We start from the raw sequence: 20277 nt of genomic DNA, 5'->3' as shown, positions 1-20277 counted from the left end.
CTTCCTCTTTTTCGCTGACCCTCTACTTTACCAAGCATGATGTCCTTCTCCAGGGACTGGTCCCTCCTGATAACATGTCCAAAGTACATGAGATGAAGTCTCACCATCTTTGATTCTAAAGAGCATTCTGTCTATACTTTTTCTAAGATTTATTTTTTCTTCTGGAAGTCCATGGTTTATCCAGTATTCTTCGCCAGCACCATAATTCAGATGTATCAATTTTTCTCTGGTCTTCCTCATTTATTGTCCAGCTTTCACATGCATGTGAGGCGATTGAAAATACTGTGGTTTGGGTGAGACTCACTTTAGTCATCAAAGTGACATCTTTGCTTTTTAACACTTTAAAAACAAAACTGCCAGACAAGTGGTGGTCGTAAAGATTACAGCCTAGGAAACCCTCTGGAAAAGTTCTACTCCTGTAGGGTCGCTCTGGGTCAGAATCGACTCAACAGCAATGGGTTTAGGGTTCATGGCTGATTCGTGAAAGTAGGAATTAGGATAGAGTAATATCTGGGCTTAAATGTAGTGGGTCCTCCAATTCAGAGACTTCCATTTTTATCTTGGTAGGGGAAAGAAGCGAGAAAAGACTCCTTTTTTAATATTATAAGGTGCTGATAATGCATGAAGAGAATATTTATTTTAGTCTCTCCCATGGATAAGTTTACTTTGTAGATATCCAAACCAAAGATTTGAACTCACTATTCTCAGCCCTAGGAACAGTGGCGTCACTAGGGGGGTGCAAGGGGTGTGAACCCCACCCCCTGGCACTGTCAGTGAGGGCGACACCAAAATGATCCTAGGGTCTGCAGTAGGGGCGGGTGAGCTGGCACTGCCAGGGGAAGGGCTGCCAAGGCCGTGGCATCACTGGGGTTGGTGTTACCCGTCACCCAGTGTGGTAACTTGTCACACACCCACCTGCCAGTGAGTCAGTCACTAGGGTTGGTGTCAGCCAGTGCAGTAATTCCTCACACACACACACCCCTCACCTGCCAGTTGGGGTGTGGGCACCTGGGCAGCAGTGCCCACCCTTAGGCGGAAAGGAGGGTCTCTGCCTTGGCCAGTGGGAGGGGGAGGAGTTGTGGGAGAGTAGGGCCAGGAGGGGCAGGACCTCACAGTGTGGGGGCAAGGAGGGGCCAGGCTGCTCCGCCCACCAGTGGTGGGTTCGCCAGCCAGTCCCCCCCACCTTGAGTTATTACCTGCCTTGGGGACACCAATAGTAGTGACGCCACTGCCAGAGAGGAGGCAGTTCAGTGGTTAAGAGCACAGATGCTGTGTCCAGACTATCTGTTGCAAATGCTGGCTCTGTCATTTCCTACTGTGTATTATTGGGACCTAACCTCAGATTCTGCATCTGTGAAATGGGTATGATAGAGAGGATTCTTAACGAGTGTTGAGAATACCTGGGCTCAGAAAGACTTTCTCTCTCTTACCTATTACTGTTATCTGGAGTGATTTAAAGGAAATGTTTGAGAAGCACAGCCTGGTGGGGAGCAGTTGAGGGCTTTCGGTAGGGACGCGACAAGACTTGGTCTTATTGGCAGCCAACATTTTTGAGACTGAAATCATTGTTAACAGGATGCAGGAAGGCACTCGGTGTCAGATGAGGCCCAGAGGCGCTGAATTCGTTTAAAATCAGCAACCTGATGGACATGAGGAAGGAGTTTTTTCCAGTGATTACATGTAATAGGAAGTTCTGGTGCCAAACCGGCTGATTAACCGGTGTTCTACATTCCCGTTGGTTAGATGAGCGACAGTTCCAAGTTGTACTTTCGTTGTTGGCTGCTGTCGAGTAACCCCCAAGTCATGGCCACCGCATGCACGACAAGATGAGACACTGCTAGGTCCTGCACCATCCCCGTGATTGGTTATGGATCGGACCTTTGTGATCCATAGGGTTTTCATTGGCTGATTCTTGGAAGCGGATCACCAGGTCTTTCTTCCTGCCAAATTGTACTACTGTGGAATAAAATACAGTATAGAATTTGTTAAACCAGGCCCTTGGAAGATTGAGGTGTAAGGGTATAATTTCATAATCTCCCAGGGCTACAAGTATTCTAGTGAGTGAATAGTAAGAGGTGGAGTTGATAGAGAACCATTTTCACTTCCTATCTGGAAGGCAGCTACGTTGGCTTTCCTGGAAGAACTGCACCCAGTACTTGGTCTAGAGCCTCGCTTACCAGTCAGTCATACAAATCTGAAAAGAATGGTGAGAGTAGAGGACTTTACAGACTGAAATTGAAGTGAAAATAGGTTTAACCTGAGGGTCCAGAGGGTTCCCAAACTTTCTCAGTTCGTGACACCCTCATGTCTCAATAAGTGTTTCATGGAGCCCTTAGGCCAAAAGAAATACCTAAGAATTCCATTTATTAAGTAGTTTAATCAGCTGTCTGAAAAAGGATCTTTCTAAGTATAGAGAGAAAGAAGAAAGAAAAGTTTCAGCTTCTTTAGAAATTAGTGTGCTGAGCTTGGTTTGAAGTCAAGTAGGAGTCTTAAGAGGAAATATTGACTTCATTGGTGAAGATTGGATATAGGTGTTATTTTTAACCTGAAGTGCTGTTCCAAAATTATGTAGAAAACACAAAGGTCCTGGAAAATTGTTGTTATTCTTGTTTGCCGCCTTCTAATTGGCCCTGACTCCTGGCTACCTCATGCACAACACAGCAAAACACTGCCTGGTCCTGCACCATCCTCCTGATTGGTTGTGGATCAGATCATTGTGCCTTCTAGGGTTTTCACTGGCTTGATTTTCAGTAGTAGATAGCCAGGCCTTTCTTACTAGTCTGTCTTAGTTTAGAAGCTCTGCTGAAACCTTTTCAGCATCACAGCAACACACAAACCTCCACTGACAGAAGGGTGTTGGCTGCGCGTGAGGTACATTGGTCAGGAGTCGTACTTGGCTCTTAATAGTAATCACTAATTACGTTTTTGTTGTTTCCTGGACAGGGTTATAATCTCCTGGAGAACAGCGCTCATGCCTTCTTGGACCTGGCACACTGTTAGTAAATTCTCAGTCCATATTTGGGGATTGATCATAACAAGGATACAGTGAGAAACGCCACTAACCACCAACGTAGGTGGTTAAGAGCTACATTTAGGCATAAGCCGATTTTAGGAATTCAACTTGAAGAAGCAATATGATGATGATAATATCAACAAGAAATATTTTAAGAGAACCATCTCATTTTTCTATTAAACCTCAGATAGGCTTTCAACTGTCTCCAGTAGACAGAATTATAAGACTATAGCTTCATTTTATTTTTAATTTTAAAGGATCAGTGTTTTTTGTTGAGACTAAAATGTCATCAAATCTAACTGTTTAATTCCTTAGCATTACTATTAAGATTGTTACACTTACGGGAGGGGGCCAGGGGTATTAAAGATGAAAAGGTACAGTTCTTGCCAAAAGTTATTTGATGGAGTGAAATGGGGACATTTGGCACGAGGTGACATTAGTGTCCATACTGTAGTTGCTCTAGGAGCAAACTCGAGTAAAACACCAAACCAAACCAGTTGCTCTCGAATTGACTCTGACTCATGGTGATCCCATGTGTGTCAGAGTAGAACTGTGCTCCGTAGGGTTTTCAATGGCTGATTTTTCAGAAGTAGATCTCCAGGCCTTTCTTCTGAGGTGTCTGTGGCTAGCAGCCAAACTTCTGATCTTTTGGCTAGCAGTCGAGCCTGTTAACTATTTGCACCACCCAGGGACTCCTGCAAACTTAAGTTTTGTTTGTTGTGTGTCGTGGAGTTGATTCTGACTCATAGCGACCCTATATGACAGAGTAGAACTGCCCCCATAGGATTTTCTAGGCTGTAATGTTTACTGGAGGAGCACTGGTGGCACAGTGGTTAAGCACTCAGCTGCTAACTGAAAGGTAGGCGGTACGAACCCACCAGCCACTCCTCGGGAGAAAGATGTGGCAGTCTCTTTTCGTAAAGATTACAGCTTTGAAAACCCTATGGAGCAGTTCTACTCTGTCCTGTAGAGTCAGTATGAGTCAGGATCAACTTGATGGCGGTGGGTTTGTTTCAATTTTTTGTGTATGTGTGTGCTTTAGAAGATTTACAGAGCAAATTAGTTTCTCATTAAACAATTAATACACATATTCTTTTGCGAAAGTGGTTGCTAACCCCGCGACATGTCAACACTCTCCCCCTCTCAACCTAGGGTTTCCCGTTACCAGCTTTCCTGTCCCTTCCTGCCTTCTTGTCCTTGCCCCCCAACCCCACTCCCTGGGTTGTTGTGCCCGTTTAGTCTCATTTTGTTTTATGGGCCTGTCTAATCTTTAGCTGAAGGGTGAACCTCAGGAGTGATGTCAGTACTGAGTTAAAAGGCTATCTGGAGGCCATACTCTTGGGGTTTCTCCCGTCTGTTTCAGACCAGTAAGTCTGGTCTTTTTTGTGAGTTAGAATTTTGTTCTACATATTTCTCCAGCTCTGTCCAGGACCCTCTATTGTGATCCCTGTTGGGAGCAGTCAGTGGTGGTAGCCGGGCACCATCTAGTTGTGCTAGACTCAGTCTGGTGGAAGCTGTGGTAGTACTTTGGACTAATCTTTCACTTGTGTCTTTGATTTTCTTAGTTTAATTTTTACAGGAGCAGACTGCTTGGTCTTTTCTTCTGTAGAGCAGCTAGTGGGTTCCAACCGCCAGCCTTTTGGTTAGCAGCCAAGTGCTTAACCATTGCACCACCAGGGCTCCTCGCAGGCTTGAGTACAGTAGTAGGTATTAGACGCTGAGTTGTAGTTTTTACAAACGGACTAAATCTAACCTCTTTGGCTCTTTCCTTTTCAGTTCCCTTTTTCAGGCCATTCATCCCTACCTGTCACCTAAGAGGTGTTTCTCTGGTTTTGCACAAGCCTGTCTCCTCTGGTTTTAATTACCTCACAGTGAGAAGGGATAGCTTCAGCTCTGAGTCTCTACCCCGCCCTCCCTTGCCAGGCCCAGCCCCAGGGCATCTCCACTTGATGTCTAGGGTCTTTATGTGTAAAATGCAACCCTTCATCTTCCCTCCTAACCTGCTCCCTGCTAGCCCCTAGTAGTTCAGTAACTGGAATCACCATTTGACCACTTGTCACCCGGAGTCACACCAGCCTCTTTGTCACCCTCTCCCCACACATCCGGTCGGTCACCAGGCATGTTGAGTGTATCTCCATAGCTGCTCTCCATCCTCCAGCCACCAGACAAGCCCCGGCACCTCATCTCGCCCTGGTGGTGCTGACTGCCTCCTGACTGTCCCCTGCCTCTAGTCCTGCTGCCTTCCAGTCTGCGTAGGTCACCTGCTGAGTCAGCCTCTGCTGAAGGTTCCCAGCATCCTTAGGGTGAAATACCAACTCCTTGGCACTGCTTAAGAAGCCCTGTATGCCCGGGCTTCTTCACCCTTCTCACGCCCTTGTCCTGCCTGCCACCCTCCAGCCAGAAACTCTGCTCTAGGCTCTTGGTGCCTTCCACGGTCCACCCTCCCTCAAGTCCTAGCTTTAATGACGTTTCTGAGGGCTGCTGTACAGTCTCCCTGATGGAGGTGCCCATAATTCTGTCCCTAATGTCAGAGTTACCTAGTAATACAAATACCACAAGTGAGTGACTTTGAAAAACAGACATTTATTGTCCTACAGTTCTGGAGGCTAAAAGTCCAAATCAGAGTCTGGGCTGTGTGGTTCCTTCCTTGGTGGTAGCCCTGGGCATTCCTTGTTTGCTGGGCATTCCTTGGCTTGCAGACGATCTTCACATGGCCACTGTCTTTCCCCATGTCTGTGTATGTGTCTCTGTGTCTATTCTGGTCTTTTTATAACTCAGAAGTGATTAGGTTTAGGATCCACCCTACACTGGTATGACCTCAACTGATTGCTTGATGACATTACATTAGATTGCATTGTGGAAGATGATTACCTTACATTACATTACATTGTATGTAAGGTAATTACATTACATTATGTTAGGTAATTTGTTCTGTCCGAGGTCAGCTGATCTAATTACATGTAACTACTTCATGACAGCAATGAGATTAGCGTTTGGCCAACAATGGGGAATCAAAGCTAGCCAAGTTGACACATAACGTTAATCATCACACCTGTCATAACACCACTAGAACTTCATTACATTTGCCTGTTTAATTATTTATTTAGTTAAATATGGTATTATATTTTGGTATTTTAGGTTCCAGTTTAACAATTTATGCATATTGTTCAGTGACATTGGTTACATTTTCCACATTGTGTCAACATTTACATTATTCTCTTCTGATTGTTTTGTTTCCATTAATCTAGCTTCCTCCCTTGCCCCCACCCCCTTCTCCTCTTTGCTTTAGGGTAAGTGTTTACCGTTTGGTCTCATGTATATGATTTTTTTTTTTAAAGGAGCATAGTACTCATGAATGATATTGTTTATTTTATGAGCTAATCTGTTATTGTGCTGAAAGGTGACCTCTGGGAGTATTTTCAGTTCAAGATTTAAAGTGTACCTCAGGGTGATAGTTTCAGGGGTTCCTCTAGTTTCTACTGGTCCAGTAAATCTGGCCTTTTTTAAAAATTTGACTTTTGTTGTACAATTTTTTCCCATTCTATCCAGGATCATCTGTCGTGTCCCTGGTCAGAATGGTCGGTAGTGGTAGCTGGGCCCCATCCAGTTCTTCTGGTCTCTACAGCTGCTTACTTAATTATACATCCCTCCCCAGCTAGCTGAAGCTCTGTGATGGCTGAGACAATGTCTACTTTGTCAGTATTTTCTTCCTAGTGTCTATATCCATATGAGTCAGACAGAAGGAGCTAAAGAAACATCTGTGGAATGAATGAAAGAATGAATTATGTTCCCATGTTTAAAGATCAAGGACAAAGACCACAGGTACTGCGTTTAAAGACGGAAGTGTTCCTTTCTAATCTTCATTTACTCAAATCATGACAGTCTTGAGTTGACTTGCAGGTGTTTTTGCCTGCACTTAGCCCTGAACTGATGATGTAACAACCCCAGAGGCAACTGAGGCAGTGGTTACTGCCAAGCCACCAGTCTCTATTGCATCAGAACAGCTGCTCTAGTGGGGACTATTGGGACCTATAGAGTTGATTACCATGTCATTATAGTTCCGAAATTATAATTGGAAAAGAAATGGACAAGTAGACTTTGGCGGGTATTTTTTTTTCTTTTCTTTCTTTCTTTTTTTTGAAGGGTAGGGAGGCGGCAGGATTGTTTTTAAAGTGAAATTTGAACCTAGTCAAATTGGTCAAGTTGAAGCACATACCCAAGCAGCATTCTTTGCCAGATCTTGAAAAAATGAAAGACAGGGCTTGGTTTTGTGGACAGGCCATCTTAGACTGACAGCATTGCCCTGGTGGCAATGCTCGGCTGCTAACTGGGAGGTCAGCGGTTCAAATCCACCTGCAGCTCCGTGGGAGAAAAGACCTGGCAATCTGTTTCCATAAAGATTTCAGCCTGGAAAACCCCATAGGACAGTTCTACTCTGTCCTGTAGGGTCATCATGAGTAAGAATCAACTCAATGACACACAACAACTCCACACCCTTGTCCCTGAGCCTCTGCGATTGGGCAAAACAACAATGAACAGCAATCAAACACAACCAGCTGCAGGTTTGTTAGCGATTCCGTGACTATAGGAAGGGTAACAGGTGGGCGAGTGGAGAGCTGGTGCCATTAGCAGGTCAGGCCTTCTTGGGTCCAGTGGCAAGTTACAGCGGAGGAAGTTAGGAGTTTAGTTCTGGGAACTGGCCTCCTGGGGTTGGCCCCTGTCTCCACAGCATCTAGGACAGATTCCTGGACTGGGGAATTAGAGGGTGCCTCCTATGTAATGTAGCATTGTGAGGGGTGAAAGGGCGACCAGGAGGCAGAGAAGAGCTCCAAGAAATACGATGGCATAGAGAGTCAGAAAATGTGAAGCAAATGCGCCTGTTTCAGGACATGGCCGAGGGTCTTTCTCATCCAGGAAAGAGAGGACCAAACCCGTCTTTCTTTTTCCTCTCTGCTGCCATATGAGCTCATAAGACCAAAGAAATCATGTTTCTCTTTTTAATTAATTATTATTAATTTTGGTTAATATACTACTGTAGTCCTTGGGTGGTGCATACAATTAATGCACTTGGCTGCTTGCTAAAAGATTGGAGGTTTCAAGTCTAACCACAGGCACCTTGGAAGAAAGGCCTGGTGATCTACCTCTGAAAAATCAGCCATTGAAAACCCTATGGAGCACAGTTCTACTCTGACACATGGGGTCGCTATGAGAGGGAAATGACTGGACAGCAGTTGTTTGGCTGGTTTAGTATACTACCAATTAAGAGTAATTAATATAGCAGTCACATTACCATTAGTAATATAGTTTATGTACATTATGAATTAAGTGGGATATGGGGAGATAATATGAGAATCTTATGGAAAAATGTATTTTAAATTATGAACAATTGACTTCTCAAAGTTTAGAGTACTACTTATAGAGAATTTTGAGGTGTCAGTTATTTATATCTCACCAAAACCAAACCAAACCCATTGCTGTTGGGTCAATTCTGACTCATAGCCACCTATAGGACAGAATAGAACTGCCCTATATGGTTTCCAAGGCTGTAATTTTTATGGAAAGCAGACTGCCATATCTTTCTCCCATGGAGCTGCTGGTGGGTTCGAATTGCCAACCTTTCAGTTAGCAGCTGAGTGCTTAACCACTGTGCCACCAGTCCTAAGGCATATAGTATGTATATTGATGGAGAAAAGATAGAGTTCATGTAACAATCAGATAATCACCATCACTGTATATCTGGCTTCAGAGGCATTCTTTGGAAAAGCAGTCACAGTCCTCCACATTCAGTCAGGTGTCCCTCTGCTGGCCCCCTGCCGTGCCTGGCTGAAGTTCAGTTGCACAGCAGTGACCTCTGAGCTGGCAGCATGTACGCGCCGGTGCCTTCTCTGCCTCTCTCTGCCTGCCTGGGGTCTGTTTCTTTGCCTGATCCACATGTGAATATCATTAGCTTCAACCCATTGACTTTCCACCAGACTGTTTTACTTCTTTTTTGATCTAGAAAACATTTTCTAATTCCATTTTCTATTAACAATAGTCTCTAACTATAAACCTTACACCTCACAAAGAAAGATATCACGCTATAAAAATAATTCATATTTTGTTGAGAATATTCTGTTTATAACACACTAGATTCTCATAACAGCCATGTAAAATACCCTGAAAAGAAATTTTTAAGATCACATGGGGAAATCTGAGTCAAGGATTTTATATGCACAGGTTCACAAAGCTAGTAAAAGGCAAAGGAAAACCTTAGTAAAAATGAGGACCCAGGAGTTCTGGACCTCAGCCCACTGTCCTTTCTCCTTCACCTAAACTGGTCTGACTTGTAACTTAACTCTTCTCTGCTTGCTTTTATTGAGAGGGACGCTCCCCTTGTCTTGTCTCTTCACTGGATTCTTTGCAAGTGTTCTCTCAGAGGTGAGTGTTCCTTTCTGAATTCCCTGAGGATGCTTACCTTTGACGCTGTTGCACCCTCTCTCAGCCTGCATACTCCACTTTCCTTTTAGGGTTCAAGATTTCGGTTCAGAATTTCAGTCTTTATTACTCTTTAGATTTTTAGCACACGTACACTAAGCTGGTTTTTAATTTTTCACAAAAGTTAGAATGAAGTACGTTGCTTCATTTCTAGCCCCGCTGAGTGTCTGGCATATTTAAAACACACTGGCATTTCAAATAACAGCAGGGTCACCCATGATGGACAGGTTTCAGCAGAGCTTCTAGACTAAGACTAGGAAGAAAGCTCTGGTGTTCTGCTTCCCAAAATCAGCCAATAAAGCCCCTATAGATCACAACAGAATATTGTCCGATATAGTGCTGGAAGATGAGCTCTCCAGGTTGGAAGGCACTCAGAATGCACAGTGGTTCAAACAATGGACTCAGGCATACCAATGGTCAGGAAAATGACGCAGGACTAGGTAACGTTTCTTTCTACCGTGGTTCAGGTCGCCATGAGTTGGAGCTGACTCAAGGGCAGCTGACAACAATAACAAATGGACCTTGCAAGGCCCAGAACCAGGAAGTCAGGTGAACGAAGCCAAGGAAAAGAATGATGTGATGGCAGTGATGGTCATGTTCTCTTTGACTGGCCTTGTATTTGGGGTTTGGATGAGGTTGGTGTAGGGTGAGGGCCTATAGTGGTTTACAGGGACAGACACTGGCTGGGAAAAGAGTCAGAGATAAAAATACGAGGAATGCAGTATGTGTTATGTAATCCAAGATATATTAGAAGGCCTTGGGATTCTAAGTGACATAGTTATTTGGTGTGGCTTATGTCTTGCAGGAGCCCTGGTGGTGCAGTGGTTAGAGCACTCAGCTGCTAACCAAAGGTCGGCAGTTTGAACTTACCAGCCACTCTGCGGGTGAAAGATGTGGCAGTCTGCTTCCGTAAAGATTTACAGCCTTGGAAACCCTATGGGTTGCTATGAGTCAGAATGGACTCCATGGCAGTGGGTTTCTACCCTTCGAGTAGATAATGATGACAGTCTGCACTAGTGGTTATGTCCATAAAACTGATATAGTTGATTGCTATTGCAGTGATGTCTTGACACGTGTAGCCCAAGAACAGTGCCTTTACTCAGAACAGGTGCCCTAAACAAATACCTTCAGTGATCATGAAGCAGGCCATATGATCCATGGACTCTCTGGGCCACAGATGTCTGTGGGTAGAAGAAGGAATGGCAAAACCTTGAAACAGCCAAGGAACTTCCCTGCACTGCCAGTGAGCCCCTTTCTGCAGGACAAACATGTGAAGAGACAGTGATGCTGACAGTGTGAGACTAAGAAATGTGTGACACTTTTCTCCATTATATGCTTTCCTCACCAGGGTTTCGCTCCGTTACCCGTTTTTCAGGTTTTCCTTGTAGTTGTGGCCAGTTTACTTCTCTGAGTCGTGGGATGGGGTGAGAATGCGGTCTTCTGATTAGCAACAGGAAGTCTTCTTTATGTTCCAGCACAATGAGCTGTTTGAAAGCCCCTGGTCTTTGGTCCTCGATATCACTTCTTCATTCTACCAAGGTATAAGTGCTGTTCCCGAGGACGAGCTCGGGATAATAGCCTCCACCTCTCACAGCATGGCCACAAACAGGCTCCTGGCAGACTGGGCGTTCAGTCTCGCTGGCGGAGGTGGTGAGTAAGGGGAACCCTGGTCGTGAATAATAGCCTGGTGGCCACTGGCTTTTCTAATTGATGACGTCATCCAACAGTGCCATTGTGCCTCTCCTAAATGAGGGCGTCTGTGCCAAGAGGCATGAAGGGCTCGCCAGGAAACCACATCCAAATGTCAGCTTAATTAGAAGGAGATGTTTAAATTAGACAGTCTAAGGCATCTCAGCAACTGCTTTAATGTGCAATGCTAATTTGAGAATATGGGATACCCAAATGAACAGGAGGGCAGACGGCCTTTCTTGGACCTTTATCCTTAGTGGTGGCAGAATTGGGCTACTGTGACATCTCTTAAATGAAGACCTACTTGGCTCCTGCTTGGAAGCTGAGTTGAAAGTTGACTTTGTTTCCTTAAGATGCAGTGCTGTAAATTGGGCTTCTATTCCTAGAAATCCATGTCATGCAAAAAGCAAACGCAAAACACTTGAACACTAAAATAAATGCAGAAAAAAACGCTCATCTATACTCTTAGGAACAGTCATTACGTGTGTCTAACTACACACTTGGTACAGAAGCTGTGCTGTTCCTTTCAGGGGGTTTCTGTGTTGACTGGACTACCTAAGTTTCTTAGAATGTGAGACCGATGACGCAGGGGCTCAGATTCTGGGAAATCTGCCTCTAGCCAGCAGAAGTGTTGTTTTTGCTTCAGTGACCTTCAAAGGCCCTCTAAGATTAGGGCCATCCATCTGGAAAACATTTGGTGCCTCTGAATGGCCAGCACGGGGGAGGCATGGTTTCTGTGGTGACAGCAGTGTTGGCGTTGGTCACAGGCATTAGATAGTGCTAAGGGGGATTTTTGGTGGTTACTGCTGCAATTTATTTACCATAGGAAAGATAGTGGACAGGGAATAAGGTGTAGGAAATCAAGACATAAGGCCATCTTTAGACCTTTAATTGGGAGTTGTTGTTGTTAGGTGCCATCAAGTCAATTCTGACTCATAGAGTCCCTATATGACAGAGTAGAACTGCCCCATAGGGTTTTCTAGGCAGTAATCTTTTTTTTTTTTTTTTTTTTTAGTAAAAGTTTAATTTTAGAATAGTTTTATAGAAAAGTTATGAAGATAATACAGAGTTCCCATATATCCCATAGCAAGTGTCCCCATTATTAACATCTTAAATTAGTGTTATATACTTGTCATGATAAATGATCCAATAATGATACATTATAATTAATTAGAGTCTGTACTTTATCTGGAGCCCTGGTGGCACAGTGGTCAAGAGCTTCTAGGCAGTAATCTTGATGGGAGCCGGTCACCAGGTTTGTCTTCCACGGAGTTGGGGGGGGTTCAAACTGCCAACCTTTCCATAAGCGCACTTAACTATTGCGCCACCAGGGCTCCTTTTAATTGGGAGCGACTACTGAAATCAGCTCTTAAGGTTAAAGTGGGGGTGAGGGACGGGGAAGTACAGAGGCTGTAACTGTGGGGCATTTGGGGATAATGGCCCCTGTTGCCGTCCAGTTGATTCCCACTCAGAGCGACCCTATAGGATAGGGTAGAACTGCCCCATAGGGTTTCCAAGGCTGTAATCTTTGTTGAAGCAGACTGTCATATCTTTCTCCCATGAAGCGGCTGGTGGGTTTGAACTGCTGACCTTTCTGATTGCGGCTGAGCACTTAACCGTTGGTCACCAGCGCTCCTTCAGGATGATGGTAGGAAAGTACAAGGTAGAGGATAGTGTCTGCTATTGCACAGACCCAGACTTACCTGAGCCTGTCTTAGTGGGGTAGATTCACCCTAGCTTCAGAGAGAGAAGGAAGATTCTCCTCACTTAGACTAAGGCCTGCCCTTACAGATCCTCATTTTCTCCATACCCCCTACTCCACAGGACTGACAAAGCAAACATCCATTCCTACTGGGGAAACCCCATGCTCACCCACAGGAATGTGGTTTAGCCCAGTGACCCAGGTAAGACAAGTCAAGACAATTGTATGCTAGTGTGAAATTGGCGCCTTCCCCAAAGATAGGAAGATTGAATTTATCTACATTTATGTTTCAAGATACACTTTCATTTAACTTAAATGATGTAGTATTTCAGACAGCCAGAGCTACTTGCTCTTTTGAAGCATCCCTCCCCCATCCTCCAACAACAGACCCTAAAGGTACCAGGTCTGTGGGTAAAGGACCTTCTTCTCTTTCCTGAGGGTGTGGGTATTGGGTTGGGAAGGAGAGGGAGAGTCTTACATTAGGACTGGTCAGTGGGGAAAGGAATTTCCTCCCTGGAACCCCAACCCATGGTTGAATGTTAGATGCATTCTCTTATAGAAATGTTATAAATTATGGTTAAATTCAGTAGTAGCTATGTAGTTAAGTATAGGTTGATAGAGTGATCTAAAGATACAATATTTAGACCATTTCTCTAGGCAAACACATTGCCCATGTATATAACCTGTTAGAATACAACCTGTTCGTAAAATGTGGGTGCTGCAATTTCTAGCTTCTGCTCCAAGTCATGATCTTAGCAAGGTTCTAGGAAAGATAGTAGAATGAATAATAGAAGGAAAAGACCTGAAAGGAAAAGAAAATGGGAGAGTAAAATGGACAAATGAGACAGACTTATTTATCACCATGGGGTTTTCTTCCTGCTACTCCCTAAACTGTAATTTACTAAAAATGCTATTCTACATAATTACAGTAGAGTGTTTACTCCTGTCAAATATTTTGAGTATTAGTATTTATTTGAATGTCTTTTATGTATCTGTAAATTTTTTTTCACTGCCATATTGACTTAATGATACCAAACTAAACACGTTGCCGTTGAGTCGATTCCGACTCATAGTGACCCTGTAGCACAGAGTAGAACTGCCCCATAGGGTTTCCAAGAAGCGGCTGGTGGATTCGAACTGCCGACCTTTTGGGTAGCAGCCAAACGCTTAACCACTTGCGCCACCAGGGCTCCACAGTTCAAACTGAATGTCCTTGATAAAAGAGATTCATGAAGAGATAATTAATCTACATGCCATTTCACTTTTGTTTTACATTTTATAAAGTTAAAACAGTTTCTTTGAACTAAGAGTAAGGAACATATTAAGGTATGGCTTGCATTGAGAAGTATTTCAAAGATACATTTTACAGAAGAAATACTATCTTAAAGAAAAAATAATTTTATGAAGAAATATAATTTTCCTAATAATCACAGATACTTTAGAACCCTCTTCGAACTTGTTTCGTTGAGATCTTGCTGATTAACATTGAGACATGGGTCAAGGAGAATTTTATCTTTAATCTGGTTTTCACGGACTCCATATTTACAAATTCACCTATTGCTAAGACTTACTTGTAACCCCAAAATCAATATGCATAGCACTTTGGTTGTTGTCATGGTTTGAATGATGTCCCCCCAAAAATGTGTGTATCAGTTTGGCTAGGCCATGATTCCTGGTACTGTGTGATTTTCCTGTATGTTGTAAACCTGCCTCTATGATGTTAACGAGGGAGGATGGGTGGCAGTTGTGTTAGTAAGGCAGGACCTGATCTACAAGACTGGATTGTGTCCTGAGGCAATCTCTTGAGATATAAAAGACAGAAGTGAGCGGTGAGACAGGGGAACCTCATACCATCAAGAAAGCAGTGCCCGGAGCAGAGGACGTCCTTTGGACCGGGGTCCCTGTGTGGAGAAGCTCCTAGTCTGGGGGAACACTGATGAGAAGGCCGAGCTAGAGAAAGCCTTCCCCTGGAGCTGACACCCTGAATTTAGACTTTTAGCCTACTTTAACTGTGAGGAAATAAACTTCTCTTCATTAAAACCATCCACTTGTGGTATTTCTGTTATAGCAGCACTAGGTGACTAATACAGTTGTCATTAGCAGACATGACACAGTGTTGAAAAATATAAAACCCCAATGTAAAGGTTGGTTCGGTATTCACTAATTCAGTGTTCATGAGGACTTTATATACTGTAACTGTGGCAGATATTGAGAATTGCCTATATCTACATTTGAACATTAATTTTCATAATCACGTTCTAAGTGAGTTATGAAAAAATTACAAATTTATTAACTATCTTAGGCTGGGTTCTCTAGAGAAGCAAAACCAGTAAAGTGTGTAAATATATATATATAGAGAGAGATTTATATTAAGGAAATGACTCAGGAAGTTGTAGAGGCGAGAACATCCCAAGTCTGTGAATCAGGATAGAGGCTTCCCCTGATTCACGTAGCCACAGGGGCTGATGAACCCCAGATTGGCAAGTCAGACAGCAGGGCTCTGGCTCACAGGCTGCAAAGACCAAGGAATCCCAAGATCTGCAGGCAAGATGACAGGTGAGATGCAGCTCAAATTCTAAGAACCAGAGGTCAGATGAACAGGAGCCAGCTGCAGGATCCAGTGCAAGCAAAAGCCCTGGAGCCTTGCCAGAAAGTCCACTTACATATTCAAGCAGGCTACACCCCCAAGGAAACTCCTTTTCAACTGATTGGCTACTAACAGCAGAGCTCATTGTAGACGTGATCACATTATATCAAATTTCATCATGTAAGTGATCACATCATCATATGACTGCCAAACTACCTCATAACTGCCAAACCACTGAGAGTTGTGGCCCAGCCAAGTCGACACTTGACCTTAACTGTCATATGAAGGTAACTCGGACGTATATTTTGTATAATCTGAGCACTCAAATTACTAAACTTTGGTAGATAAACCTATTAAAATAAAATATCTGTGTTGGTAGTTAAAAATTGATCAACTGACTATAATTGTTAACATGTCAGTACTTTTATTCCTACAATATTAAAATCTCTTTATAATTGAATATATAAAAAGACATTTAAAAATTAGATACAACTATTGAAATAATAGAACATAAATGGTTATTGAGTTTCTAGCACCGGGAAATGTAGCTGCTAACAATACTACAATTTTTTAAGTTATCAGTATCCTCAAATAATAATTTATATTCTTCCTAAAAGCATCATTTTTAGGCAGTGGTTCTCATTGGAGTGATTTTGTCTCCTTCTCCTCTTCCCCAAGAACATTTGGCAATGTCTAGAGACATTTTTGGTTGTCCCAACTTGAGTGGAGGTGCTTCTGGCATAATGGATAGAGGCTAGGGATGCTGTGGAACACCCCACAATGCACAGGACAGCCCCCTAAAACAAAGAATTATCCATCCCCAGATGTCCATAGTACCAAGGCTGAAAACCTAAGGTATGGAAAGGTATTTATTCGTTCATTTAACTGACTGTGTGCTGAGAATACTGAGTTAACTAAGATGTGGTTTCTGCCTTCAAGGAACTTTAGAGTTTGGTAGAGAAACCTGTCAAGGAAACCAGAATTACAGAGCAGTATGAGCAATAAAACAGAGCTGTGCACAAGCTGCTGTGAGCCCACAGAGAAAGGGCATCTGCACTGGAGAGGAAGGAAGGAGTTCTAGGGAAAGTTAATTAATTTTGAATTAATAAGAGTTAGACAAAGCGTGTATATCAGTGAGGAAAAGAGACGCTTCTCTAGGTATGGGTAGTCCCCGACTTACGACGGGGTTCTGTTCCGATGACTCTGTTTTAAGTTGGTTCTGACTTAAGAGATGTAAGTTGAATACGTCGGTTGTTTTTTTTTTCCTAGTTTTCATTATTATTGACTTCTATTATCTTTATAAATCCTATCTTTGTGTTTGGGGGTTGGAAACGTTACATATAAACTTACAGATATATTTTAATACATATATAGATACATAAAAAATACACAGTTCATAAAAAAAGGATAGTCATAAGCACAGTTTGTCATAATTCAAATATGTCAGAAGTCGAGGACTACCTGTATTTCAAAGGGATACAGGGATTCTTTTTACACAGATGAGAAATAAAACAAGAGAGTGAAGAAACTCAGAGACAAGCAGTAGCAGGAAGGTGCTACAACCCCTAGACTGGAGGGTGAAAGAGAAGAGGTGGTGTTACTTGAGCCAGGAACAGGTGCCACCAGGCAGGCGCTTGGGCTTTGGAGGGAGGAGCTGCCCAGCAGGAGGTGGAGCCACAGAGGAGACCCAGCAGCTGTTGGACATGTCCCCACGCAGAAACAAGGGAGAAATACCCTGGAATCTCCCTTCCTCCCACCCTTGTATTTCCCATCAGTGCTTCCCATTGGCCAGACACCATTTGGCAGGGGAGCCTGGGAATTGTGGTTCCCCACAATACACAGAGACAGAAATGTCTGGATAAATAATCTGAGAGCAAACCAGGAAACAAGCAAAGGCATAGCAGTATAAAGTAACTCAGCATAGCTAGAGTGAAAGGTATTACGTACTAAGCTGAGGAGTTGCAGTGTCTTCAGCGGGCGACACTGGATTGAGTGGCTCAGCTTGATTTTGCAGTCCAGGAGGAACACTGGCAGCAGAGTGAAGGGGGATGGGCTGAGGTAAACCAGACCAGAAGACAGAGACTGGTCAGGAGGCTAATGCAGCCGTCCAGATGGAAGGGATGGCAGGCCTGAGATAAGGCAATGGTAGCAATGTGATCCGGAGGGAAAGGAAGAGGTTGAAGATGACTCCCAGCTTCTGGCTTGTAAGTGGCAGTGCTGGGACTGGAACCTGATACCACTGATTACTAACCCACTGTTCTTTCACTAACAGTAGTGTGTCGATGGCTAAATCACTCAATTTCCCTGGGCTTGTAGGGATTATTGTAGATGTCCCCCAAGACAATATAACCAGAAGGCTCCTTGGAAGCAAGGATGGTGAAACTTTGTCTTGCTTACTTTGGACACATCAGGAAAAACCAGTCACTAGAAAAGGATATCATGTTTAGTAAAGTTAGAGTCAGTGAAAACGAGGGAAACCCTGTGTGAGATGGATTGACACAATAGCTGCAGTGATGGACTGAAACATAACAGGAGCATGAAGATGGCACAGGACTGGGCAATATTTCGTTCTGTTATACCCTAAGGTCGCCATGAGTCAGAGCTAGCTCAGTGGCAACTAACAACAACAAGGCAATATTCTATAGTGCTGTGATTTAATGATCCGCTTTAGTATTTCATATTGCAGTGTCTTTCAGTGTATATGAGTATATTACATAAACCTTCTTCCTTGTCACACATACATTTAACCTGGTATATCTTCCTAAATTTCAAATTCAAATACAAGTTCTTATTTAAAAACTACTGGTCATAGTTGTTTTCAGAGAATTCTCATTAGTACCAAAAGAAACATTCCATTCCAAAGTTCATACACCCCACAATCCAACTTGTAGACAATATATTTCACAATATTCCCATCAAAAATTCTTTCTTATAGTTCTGTTCATAGATTGCTCTGGCAGAGTGCCCACAATTTACAGGACTTGCCACAAAAACCACTGATTGAATCGCAACCCTTGTTAATAGAGGTCAAAGGATTAGTTCTAAATAATGCAACTGGGTATGTTACTGAGAAATTCCAGGAAAAGCATTTTTCCATGATTTTCAGTTTCATTCTAAGCAGCACACAACAATTATGTTGTTCAGTTGCATGAACTAAATAATAAGTCACCAGTCTTTTTTAAAAAAGCATGTTGCTCCAATTAGAAACTCAGATTTTCTATATACAGGCACTCCCCGGATTACAAATGAGTTCTGTTCCTAAGTCTGTCAAGTTAAATTTGTATGTAAGTCAGAACAGTTAGATGTGGTTCGTATCTAACATCAGTTAGTCAAATGTTTGTCTTAGTATGTAGTATATAGTGGACCTTTCTATGCATAAAAAACGTTAAACACTTCCAGATATGCTAAAACATCATTAACGTAATACTATTTTGATGCACGTCACAAAGTAGTGCCCATTTGTTATTACAAATCATTGCGTGTACCTCAAATTTTTAATAGAACAGGCTTTATGGGGTTGGTTCATAACTACAGGTTGTACGTATGTCAGACGTTTGTAACCTGGGGACTGCCTGTATATTTTACTGAATCTGTATCCTAAACTTTATTTATTTAGGGTTTTTAGTCTTATAAAAGTGTCAGTATCTTCACTGTAGAAAAATAGATAAAAAAAAAAAAATCCCATTGCCGTTGAGTCTATTCCAACTCATAGTGACCCTATAGCCCCGTAGGGTTTCCAAGGCTATAAATCTTTAGGGAAGCAGATTTCCACATCTTTCTCCCATGGTGCAGGTGGTGGGTTCAAACCACTAGCCTTTTGGTTAGCAGCTGAGTGCTTAACCATGGTGCCACCAGGGCTCCTATCTAGAAAAATATATTGGCACCTAATGATGCATTGCTACTAAGCATAGTTTCATTCTTGGTTGTGAAAGTTCTCAGTGTCCTCTAGTCGTGGTGTCAGTAAGCAGTGTTTGTCCAGCTGGTTGACAAGGCAGTGATCATGTCTTCTCGTCTGTATCCAGTGCAGGTCATAACCAGACCATTATTACTGCTTAACATGCAGTCACTGAATGCCTCTGAGCCGGGCTTGACTGTCGCATAAAGTCTCTGCTTCATTCCAGGATTATGAGGAGCTGAAATGACCATAATCCCCTCTCCCTCCCAGAGTCAGTGAGGGTGGACAGTGGTACCAAATGTCAGGCTTATTTTGGAACGGGTTACAGACTTCCCATCCTGCCTCAGTGCAGGGATGATTCAAGACTCTGCTTCAGTGGCTTGTTCAGATGCAACCCACAGCTCTTCCCAACTCTAATCTCTCTGTTAGAACATTCAACTCCAGAGTGTGTGCAGGAACCCACCAGTCTTCTGAGTACTGGGATTGGGTGATGGGACCTGAGAAAGGCCCCAAGGGTCCAAGTCACTATAGCCTCTGGTTCCAGATTGAATCAACCCTTTATGGCTCCTCACTGGGAAAGTGACAGTGAACCTGTCAGAGAAGGTGGGGTGCAAGAGCAGGTGACACAATTCTCTTTGCATAAAGTCACATTTTCCTCTGTACTGAGAGAGTTAAGCTAAATTTGGAGTTACCTTCACGGTGTTTTTTATAACTTCCTCCTCCTCGTCTGCCTTTAATATTGCCTTTAGAATAATATGCCTTTAATACTGCCTTTAAAAGTAACATGCTTTTAATATTGCGTTTAGAAGTAATGGCCTTGACTAGCATAATAAGGATTTCTGGGACTTGGTTTAAGGCAGGGTATGCCATGGGGTACTGAACTTGGAGTCAGATGCCTGGGGTTCAAATCCCAGCTC

The sequence above is a fragment of the Trichechus manatus genome, unplaced genomic scaffold (assembly GCF_000243295.1).
Source record: "Trichechus manatus latirostris isolate Lorelei unplaced genomic scaffold, TriManLat1.0 scaffold00168, whole genome shotgun sequence".
NCBI classification, from domain to species: Eukaryota; Metazoa; Chordata; class Mammalia; order Sirenia; family Trichechidae; genus Trichechus; species Trichechus manatus.
The sequence above is the reverse complement of the archived record's forward strand: the minus strand, read 5'-3'. Positions refer to the sequence as shown.